The sequence below is a fragment of the Macrobrachium nipponense genome, chromosome 1 (assembly GCF_015104395.2).
Source record: "Macrobrachium nipponense isolate FS-2020 chromosome 1, ASM1510439v2, whole genome shotgun sequence".
NCBI classification, from domain to species: Eukaryota; Metazoa; Arthropoda; class Malacostraca; order Decapoda; family Palaemonidae; genus Macrobrachium; species Macrobrachium nipponense.
In genome coordinates, this window is record NC_087200.1 from 148,842,126 (window position 1) to 148,850,581 (window position 8,456).

The following is an 8,456-nucleotide window of genomic DNA, read 5'->3' on the forward strand; positions in this document are numbered from 1 at the left end:
GTATGTCTTCTCCAGCTGGCGATTCTTCGGTCTGGGTTCCTATTTCGACTCGCAAAACAGGAATTACTGGCGGTGTGGGGGTGGGGGGAATGAACTTAGGGGTCGGCAAAATATGTATAGGGGTAGGGGAAGCTTGCTCAGGGGTCGTGTGAATAACCTTAGGGGTCGGAGGGGTGTTTTTAGGGGTTGGAGGAGGTTGGGGTGCAAGAACGTGGAGGTAAGGAAAGGATGAGGGGTTGGGAATGTAATGCAGAAGTTTAAAAGGTTGTGACAGGGAAGGTTGAGGAGTTTGAGGTGGAGGAGGCGGATTCGTCCTCGGGGTCGATTCTGGGCTTTCTTGGTCTTTTTGGTGGCGATGGCTGGCGTACTTGAGGTCTTGCAGGCGTTGGAGGGATGCCCTTCATCCTCCAAATCTTCTCCAGTCTGACAGGACATCCCTTGAACCATGCGTGGTGTGACTGTTTACAATTTGGGCATCGGGCTACAGTGTGGCCCTTTGCCTTAAACTTTTCAAGGCATACTTTAGTCTCATGCTGCTGGCTACAAATTCCACAGACATGGTGGGCATGCACTCCCTCTTGTGGTGACCAAACCTCTGGCCCTTAAAACACCTCAGAGGTTCAGGTATGAAGGCTTCTGTGCGGTATTTTCCGAGGATCCCAAGGTCTATGTAGGCTGGTATGTTCCCCCTTGAAAGTGGCTTCCACCTTCAAGATTTCGTCTCCTTTCCTTTCCTTGCTGTATATCTTGCCGCAGTCACGATATTCGGCAAATCAGGAGGCGTGAGGGATCGTTTTTCAGCAGCTCGGCAGAACGTTGATCTTTAGGGGAAATGATGAATTCCCCTTTCAGATTTGGCCTGGCTTGAAGTTTCGCTTCAGGGTTCTTTTCTTAAACTAGTACGGCTGCGTATGACGTCTGGCCTTGCGTATTCACTGCTTTGAACTTCTGTAGTGACAGGAATTCCATATTACTGGTCGTATTCAGTACTGATGTCGAGGAAAATCTAACCCTTTTGCATTTACTCACCCAAACACCTTAGCCAAATCCCTGATTAACGTCCAACCATAGACATCCTCCAAGGACACAGGCATTTACGAAATCCCAAGAGATTAATACAACATAAACGGTCAGTTAGGTATGGACAACAGAACTCGGCTATTTTCAGCCATATAAATGAACAAAACCTGGAATTAGACAGGTAATGAACATCTCAAAGGGTGCATGGGATTCAGATGTCATTGATAAAGTTTTCATTCAACCAACTGGGAGTGACCTAAATTGGCTTACCTGAGGATGGATCTCTTGGTTTAAATACCACCTTTTCTGTAACTTTCTCATTCATCTACCTGAAGAGGGAGACAGTAATATAGTATTTTCTCTCTATATTTTGGCATTTTTATTGGAGACACACACACACACACACACATATATATATATATATATATATATATATATATATATATATATATATATATATATATATATATAGTGTGGTACCTCGTTTGTCAAAACATTTCTTATGACGAACTTTCCGCTTTTTTGAACAAAATTTTAGAGAAAATTTTGTATCTTTTGCCGAACAAATGCTCGTACTACGAACTGACTTATTATAGCACTGCTTTCAGCTTCTGCATGCCTTTGATTGTTTGTTTAAACGGCTTCGTTGTGAAAAGTTATTTTAAATCTCTTTGCTTTCTTGCATTCTTTACTTATTATTTATTTGTTTGAAAGATCCTCATGTTTATTTTAAAAGTCTTGCCGTTTGCCGACAGTAAGTTGATGTATTGTGGCATAATTAATCTCTTTCATGCACTTAAGATCCAATTGTAAACACGCTGATTACTATTTCTCTCTCTCTCTCTTTCAGACACACAAAGTCGGACACACACACACACACTATCGATTCCTTTGAATATCCTTGTACCTGATATGTGAATAAAATTGATTTTATTATAATCCTTTGCATACTGCAACCAATTCGGTTTGCTCAAAGGGTTCCCATCTCTCCTCCCTCCATCCCCCAGCCGGTCGGCGCCATTTTCACAAAACAGTTCGTAAATCGTACACAAAAAATAAATTTTAAAAATTTTACTTCAAATAACATACTGTTTCATTATATACTCTTAATTTAACTTTTGAACACATTAACAATAAAAAAAAGGGGAAAATGGGGACTTTTTGGGTTGGCTGGAACGAATTATCCTGATTCCCTTTATTTCTTAGGGGATATTTGTTTCATATTTCGAACAAATCATACTTTGAACAGCCTTCTGGAACGGATTAAGTTCGAAGTTCAAAGTACTACAGTGTATGTATGTATATATATATATATATATATATATACATAGGACATATATATATATAGTATATTATATAATATATATATATATATATATATATATATATATATATATATATTATATATAATATATATATAAATATATATATATATATATATATTATGATATATATATAATATATATATAGATATATAATATATATATATATCTTATATATATATTATATTATATATATAATATATAGATATATATATATATATATATAATATATACACACACACACACACACATATGTCATATCACATTACCGTGATTCATATACATATATTGAACTACAAACGTCCTTTAATATCTAATTCGCTCTACCCGGGAATTAATATTTTCATATATGTTTAACCGAGGGGGAATTTATTAAGCGATAATAGAATTGCTGACCGACAGGCGCGAACCATCAACCTCTCAATTCCAGGACAGGCTTCACTGCCAGTCCTGGAATTGAGAGGTTGATGGTTCGCGCCTGTCGGTCAGCAATTCTATAATTGCTTAATAAATTCCCCCTCGGTTAAACATAGTATATGAAAATATATTAATTCCGGGGTAGAGCGAATTAGATATTAAAGGACATTTGTAGTTTGATATATATACACATATATACATATATAACATAATAATATTAAGTATAATAATCTAAATTAATATATATAATATATAATATATATAGATATATATATATATAGATGATATAGGGATTTTGACGTAGGAAAAATCTATTTCTGGCGAGGAAGCCGTGTCGCCCAGTGAAATAAGTCCGTTTAGCGTTATTTCTAGTAAAATATTGCTATAATACCAGAGAACTGCTAAATTGGACATGTCAGAACTCTCTGACTCGCTCACCTATAAAAAAAGGTGTCGGTATAAACCTGGGGCAAGTGTTAAACACTACCACAGCAACCCCTCCAATTAGCCTTTTCCTCATCAAAATCCCCTAAATACGGGGGGAGCTGACCCATAGGTCACACCCTGCTACCCCGTTGAAGGCGTCTGTGACGTCATACTTATCGATAGCATTGAAGCTTGGTGCACAGCCGGGAGGGGGGATGGGGAAACTAGGGGGATATTTCACTGGGTGACACGGCTTCCTCGCCCAGAAATAGATTTTTCCTACATCAAAATCCCTTTTCTGGGCTCGGCCGTGTCGCTCAGTGAAATTGTACCAGAGAAAACACCAAGCTACATTTTCCTAAAATGAAATAGAAGATTGATTAGAAATAATAATATATATAACAAATATAACTGCTGAGGTAGGTAGAATATTAATGAGGCTGTCATAAAGGAAAAGATCCGTATGATGTTATAGCAGGGGACACTGGTCTCCCCCTTGCTATGGTATGATATTTAAGATCCTCCAAAGACTTAAGGTAATGCTTTTTGAACACCAAGGGCGATTTCCAACCAGTATACTTCTTTAGATCATCAAAGTTCATATGTTTGAAGAGATTTATAGAAGTTACTATAGCCCGAATGTCATGCACCCTGGGATTGACCCTGGGCTGGCTTTCATTTTAATAAAATACAAAATTTGTTGTCTAATACCCTGTAATGATATGGTACCACCACTCTGCCTAATGAAGAGCCGGCCTTCGGAATAGGAAGATGTCCTAGATAATTAGTCCTTAAGAGTTTTTAACAGGACATAAAGATGTATCCTGCGGAAGCGGGACAATCTTCCATGGGGACCACCTCACCAAAGGGTCCTCATTCTTAGCCAGAAATTCTTTATTTGGCGAAAGCAACACGCCGCCCGAGGAAAGGAATTCTATATGCCCTCGGTCACTAGCTAATGATGACAGCTCTGATATCCTGGCAGCTGAAGCCAGATTTAATAAAAATAGTGTCTTATGCAAAAGGGTTTGATAATCGCACTTTAAGTTGACTATTTTAGAAACTAGCCTGAGAACATCGTTAAGAAACCATGACACTGATGATGGCCTGTGAACGGGCCGCAGACGTGCGCATGCCCTTGGAATTGACGTGAAATAAGACTCGGTTAGCTTTATACAAAACCCGAGAAGAAAACCTTTTTCAGAGCTGACTTAGTGGTTGTTATTGTGGCATCTGAAGAAGGTTATAGCCACGTTCATTGTCATTACTTTGGTATTTGATTACTTGAGAAATGTAGTTAATTTCTTAACTGCTCAATCATACTGACGAAGTGTAAATTTTCTTTTGTCTGACTCCAAGAACAAAATGTTCTGTGGATCAATGTCCCCTACTCTCCTACCTGCAAACTTCATGAAATCCATAAAGTTAGGGTTTTGTGAAGAACTGAGGATTCGAACACAGTCCTCGTTTGTACTTGTTGTGACAACCTCAAGTCCGGGAGAGGGTGAGGACGAAGAGCTATCTCCAGGAGAAGGGGAAACCAAGGCCTTGGAAAGGTCTCAGCTTGTGTAGCACCTTCAGAAGAAGGTTCACTGGAGGGAATAGAGAAAATTTCCTCCACTGGAACCAATCTATACTTAGTGCATCCGTAGCGTATGCCAGAGGGTCCAGATTCGGGGCTACATAACAAGGCAACTTGTGGTTTGCCTCTGTAGCGAACAGATCTACTTCCAGACCCGGTACCCTCCTGCAAACTCTCTTGAAAGATTCCCGCTCCAGAGACCATTCTGACTCCAGAGAGACTGATCGGGACAGTGCGTGTGTTACGACATTGTGGACTCCTGCCAGATGGGTAGCCAATAGATGCCAGGTGTTCTTGGCTGCTAGAGAAAAAATTTTCTACCATCACATGATTCACATGACTTGACATTGAACCACCCGTTTATACAGTGTACCACTACCGCACTGTCGAGGACCAACCTGATATGAGTTTTCTTCGGAGGACGGATCTTCCTCAAGGTCAGAAACACTGGCATAACTTCCAGGACGATGATGTGAAGCATTTGGAACTGAGGTGACCAAGTTCCTTGAACCTTCCCGTGCTGTGAATAATTTCCCCAACTTGTGAGTGATGCATCCTTGTGCACCACTAGGGACGAGGGAGGGGACTGCAAAGGAACCTCCTTGGCTAGGTTCGCGGCCTTTGCCCAAGGACGGAGACGTTTCCTGAGGAGCAGAGGTATCCGGGCGATCTTGTCCCGACAACTGGCATTGGCCTTTGAACGCCAAACCCGATTGATGTCCTTAAGCTAGGCTTTCGACAGAACGCCTGTGACTGAGGCAAACTGGAGCAAGCCTAGGAACCTCTCTTGATTCCTCCTAGGAGTCTTTTTGTATTTTAAAAATTGTCTTGTTGCCCTGGCAATCTACTTCCCCTTTCCTGATGGAATGGAAAGAGTGTGTGATTCCAAGTCCCAATGGATACCTAGCCACTAGAATTTGGACTCCGGGGTCAGACGGGACTTGGCCCTTCTGATCTTGAACCTTATATGTTCCAGGAAAGACATGACCTTGTCCGTGGCCTGCATACACTTGTCTTTGTCTAACTCCCAGATCAGCCAATCGTCTAGGTACGCCACCACCAATATACCCTGAGACCTTAGCTCCTGCACCACCGCCTCCGCTAGTTTTGTGAAAACCCTTGGGGCTATATTCAGTCCGAAGGGCATCACCCTGAAGTAGTAGGCTGCTTTCTCTAGTTTGAAACCCAGGTATGGGCGGAAGTGCCGAGCTATCGGGACATGATAATAGGCGTCTGTAAGACCTATAGAGGTGGTGACGACCCCACAGGGAAGCAAGGTCCGTACCTGAGAGATGGTCAGCATTTTGAACTTGTCGCAACGAATGTACAAGCTTAAACGGGACAAGACTAAGATCACCCTTCTTTGTCGGTGCCTTTCCCCGGGACACTGAATAGGCGACCCCAAAATTTCAAATGCTTTGTCCTGGAGACTGCCCCCTTGTGGAGAAGGTCCCGGGAGTAATCTATCAACTCTTGGATTGGTTCCTGATAGAAGGTGATGGGTGGAGGTGGGCCCTTGTTCCAACTCCAGCCTAGGCCCCTGGATACTATGCTTTTCGCCCAACTGCTGAACCCCCAACAATGCCGAAAGAGGTACAGCCTGCCTCCTACCTGAGAAATTTCATTGAGATGACGATGGTCTGGTTCCTCTTCCAGACCTTGCACCTCTACTTCGCCCTTGGGCTCTGGTTCCTCCACGCTGACGAAAGGAGCCCCTAGCCCTGACACCCCTCGCGACCCTGGCAAAAGGTTGAAATGCCTGATTACCACAGACTGGGTTATATGCCGGCGACACAGTATACTGTGGGGGAGCTTGTTGGTTAGTTGACGGCGAAAGGAGGACAAATTGATGATGGTGCTGAGGCTGAGCCTTAGAAGTCGAAGGCCCGGGTACCTGCTGGACTGGTACAGCCTGTAGCACAGGTTGCTATTGTGGAACCTGGAAAGGTTGGAAGCGCCTTTGCCTCTTCCTAGCTCTAGAACTGGGGAAGAAGACTCCGGTTTTCGCTTACAAGGGATACCCCAACGCAACCTGATGCTTTAATTAAGACGCGATGCCTCATCCTGAACCTTGTTTACTGCAGAAGCTGGAAAGAGGTCTGCACCCCAAATTGAGGAAGCCAGAAGCTTGTTCGGTTCGTGCCTAATCGTAGCCTCGGATAGAACATGCTTCCTGCAATTTCTCCTAGCAACCGCAAAGTCGTACAAGTCACATTGCATGCTCAGAAGTAACGACTTTGCAATGATCTTAAACAGCGGCTCCTGAGCGTACTCAAGAGCCGCCATCTCCGACAGCACTAGGGAGTTAAGAGACTGTGCGAGACATGTCCTAGCATCAAATTTGGCTTCAATCAGTGCATCTGACAGCCTAGGGAGGCGCTCACTAAACAAAATGATTGCACAGTCTGGCTTAAGCTTGCCTACCGAGAATGTAGCCGGCAAATCCACCCACAAATCCTCCCTACCTGGGAGTAGCAATGATGTGGGATCTGCCTCCCTAAGCTGGGACATGGGCTCTTTCCGTGTCATCGCCTGGAGGGTAAGCTCTGCTACCTTTGATGTAAAAGGTAACGGGTTTCCGTCAACCGTCGTAAACATCGTGAAAGGGCTTCTAAATGCTGTTACCCTAGTATTTGCACAGTTCCACTCTTCCAGGCTTCGTACACAGCTGAGCCCGGTCTCTAGAAAGGATAAGCGCCTCCTTGGGGACCTTATCCTCTCTAACCAGAGCTGCCTCAGTAAGCCTAACATAACCTATGAATGGTGGCTGTAACCTTTCGGGGAAGAACTCTAAATCCTCGAGCCTACGTGTACCACAACCTTCTATAGTCAACATCCCGTTGACAAACGGAGCGAAGTTCGCCACCCTCCAAGGATTACTAGGGTGGAACAAAGGGAGCGTGGTTCCGTCAGGCATGCTTTGACCTTGCACCAAGTTACTATTAGGTGCCTGAACTGCCGACTCCTGTCTGAGGTCTGCAATCAGGGAGTCCTGCGTACCTAATCTCTTAAACGCCTCTTCAAACCTTGCTGCGACTGAACTTGCTAAGTTACCTAGGCTATTGACCTGATTTAAAATATTCGTATTGAACAGGTCTTGGCCGACTAGAGGGGAGTCTTCCTGCCCCCATGCGGTACCTTATGAGGTATCCGATGGCTAGATGCTGATGGTATGTGACTTGTGGGGCAATGGGAAGAATTTCCCTCTTAAGACCTCGGATTTGAAGACTTAGAAAGAGACTTCAGCCTAGGTTTAATATGTGTATGAACATGTGGCACTTTTCCAGGCCTTGAATTTGATTCTGGTTTTCTTTTAAGCAAGGTTTTACTAGAAGGATTTGTCTTTATTTTAGGTATCACAGAGAAGGAATGCGACCTAGAAGGGGCAATCCTCCTGTGAAACCCCCCTTAAAGGAATTGGAAGGAGAGGGAGTGGAAGAATTAGAGTGACTTGAGGAAAGACCTCGAACTCATTAACATTTTGTTACCTGTGCCCACATCTGGTGTAATGGGCAAATTGTCAACCACTTCAAGTGACACTCCTTCCAACCCAAGCTCCGACAATTCCGCCTATTGCTGTTCAAAAACTGAATCCCGAATTCATTTGATAATCGGTGCTGCGACTTCTGGGTCAACGTATCCGGCTGATTTCTCTGGCCGGGAAGATCAAAGCTGCCATATCTTGGGAT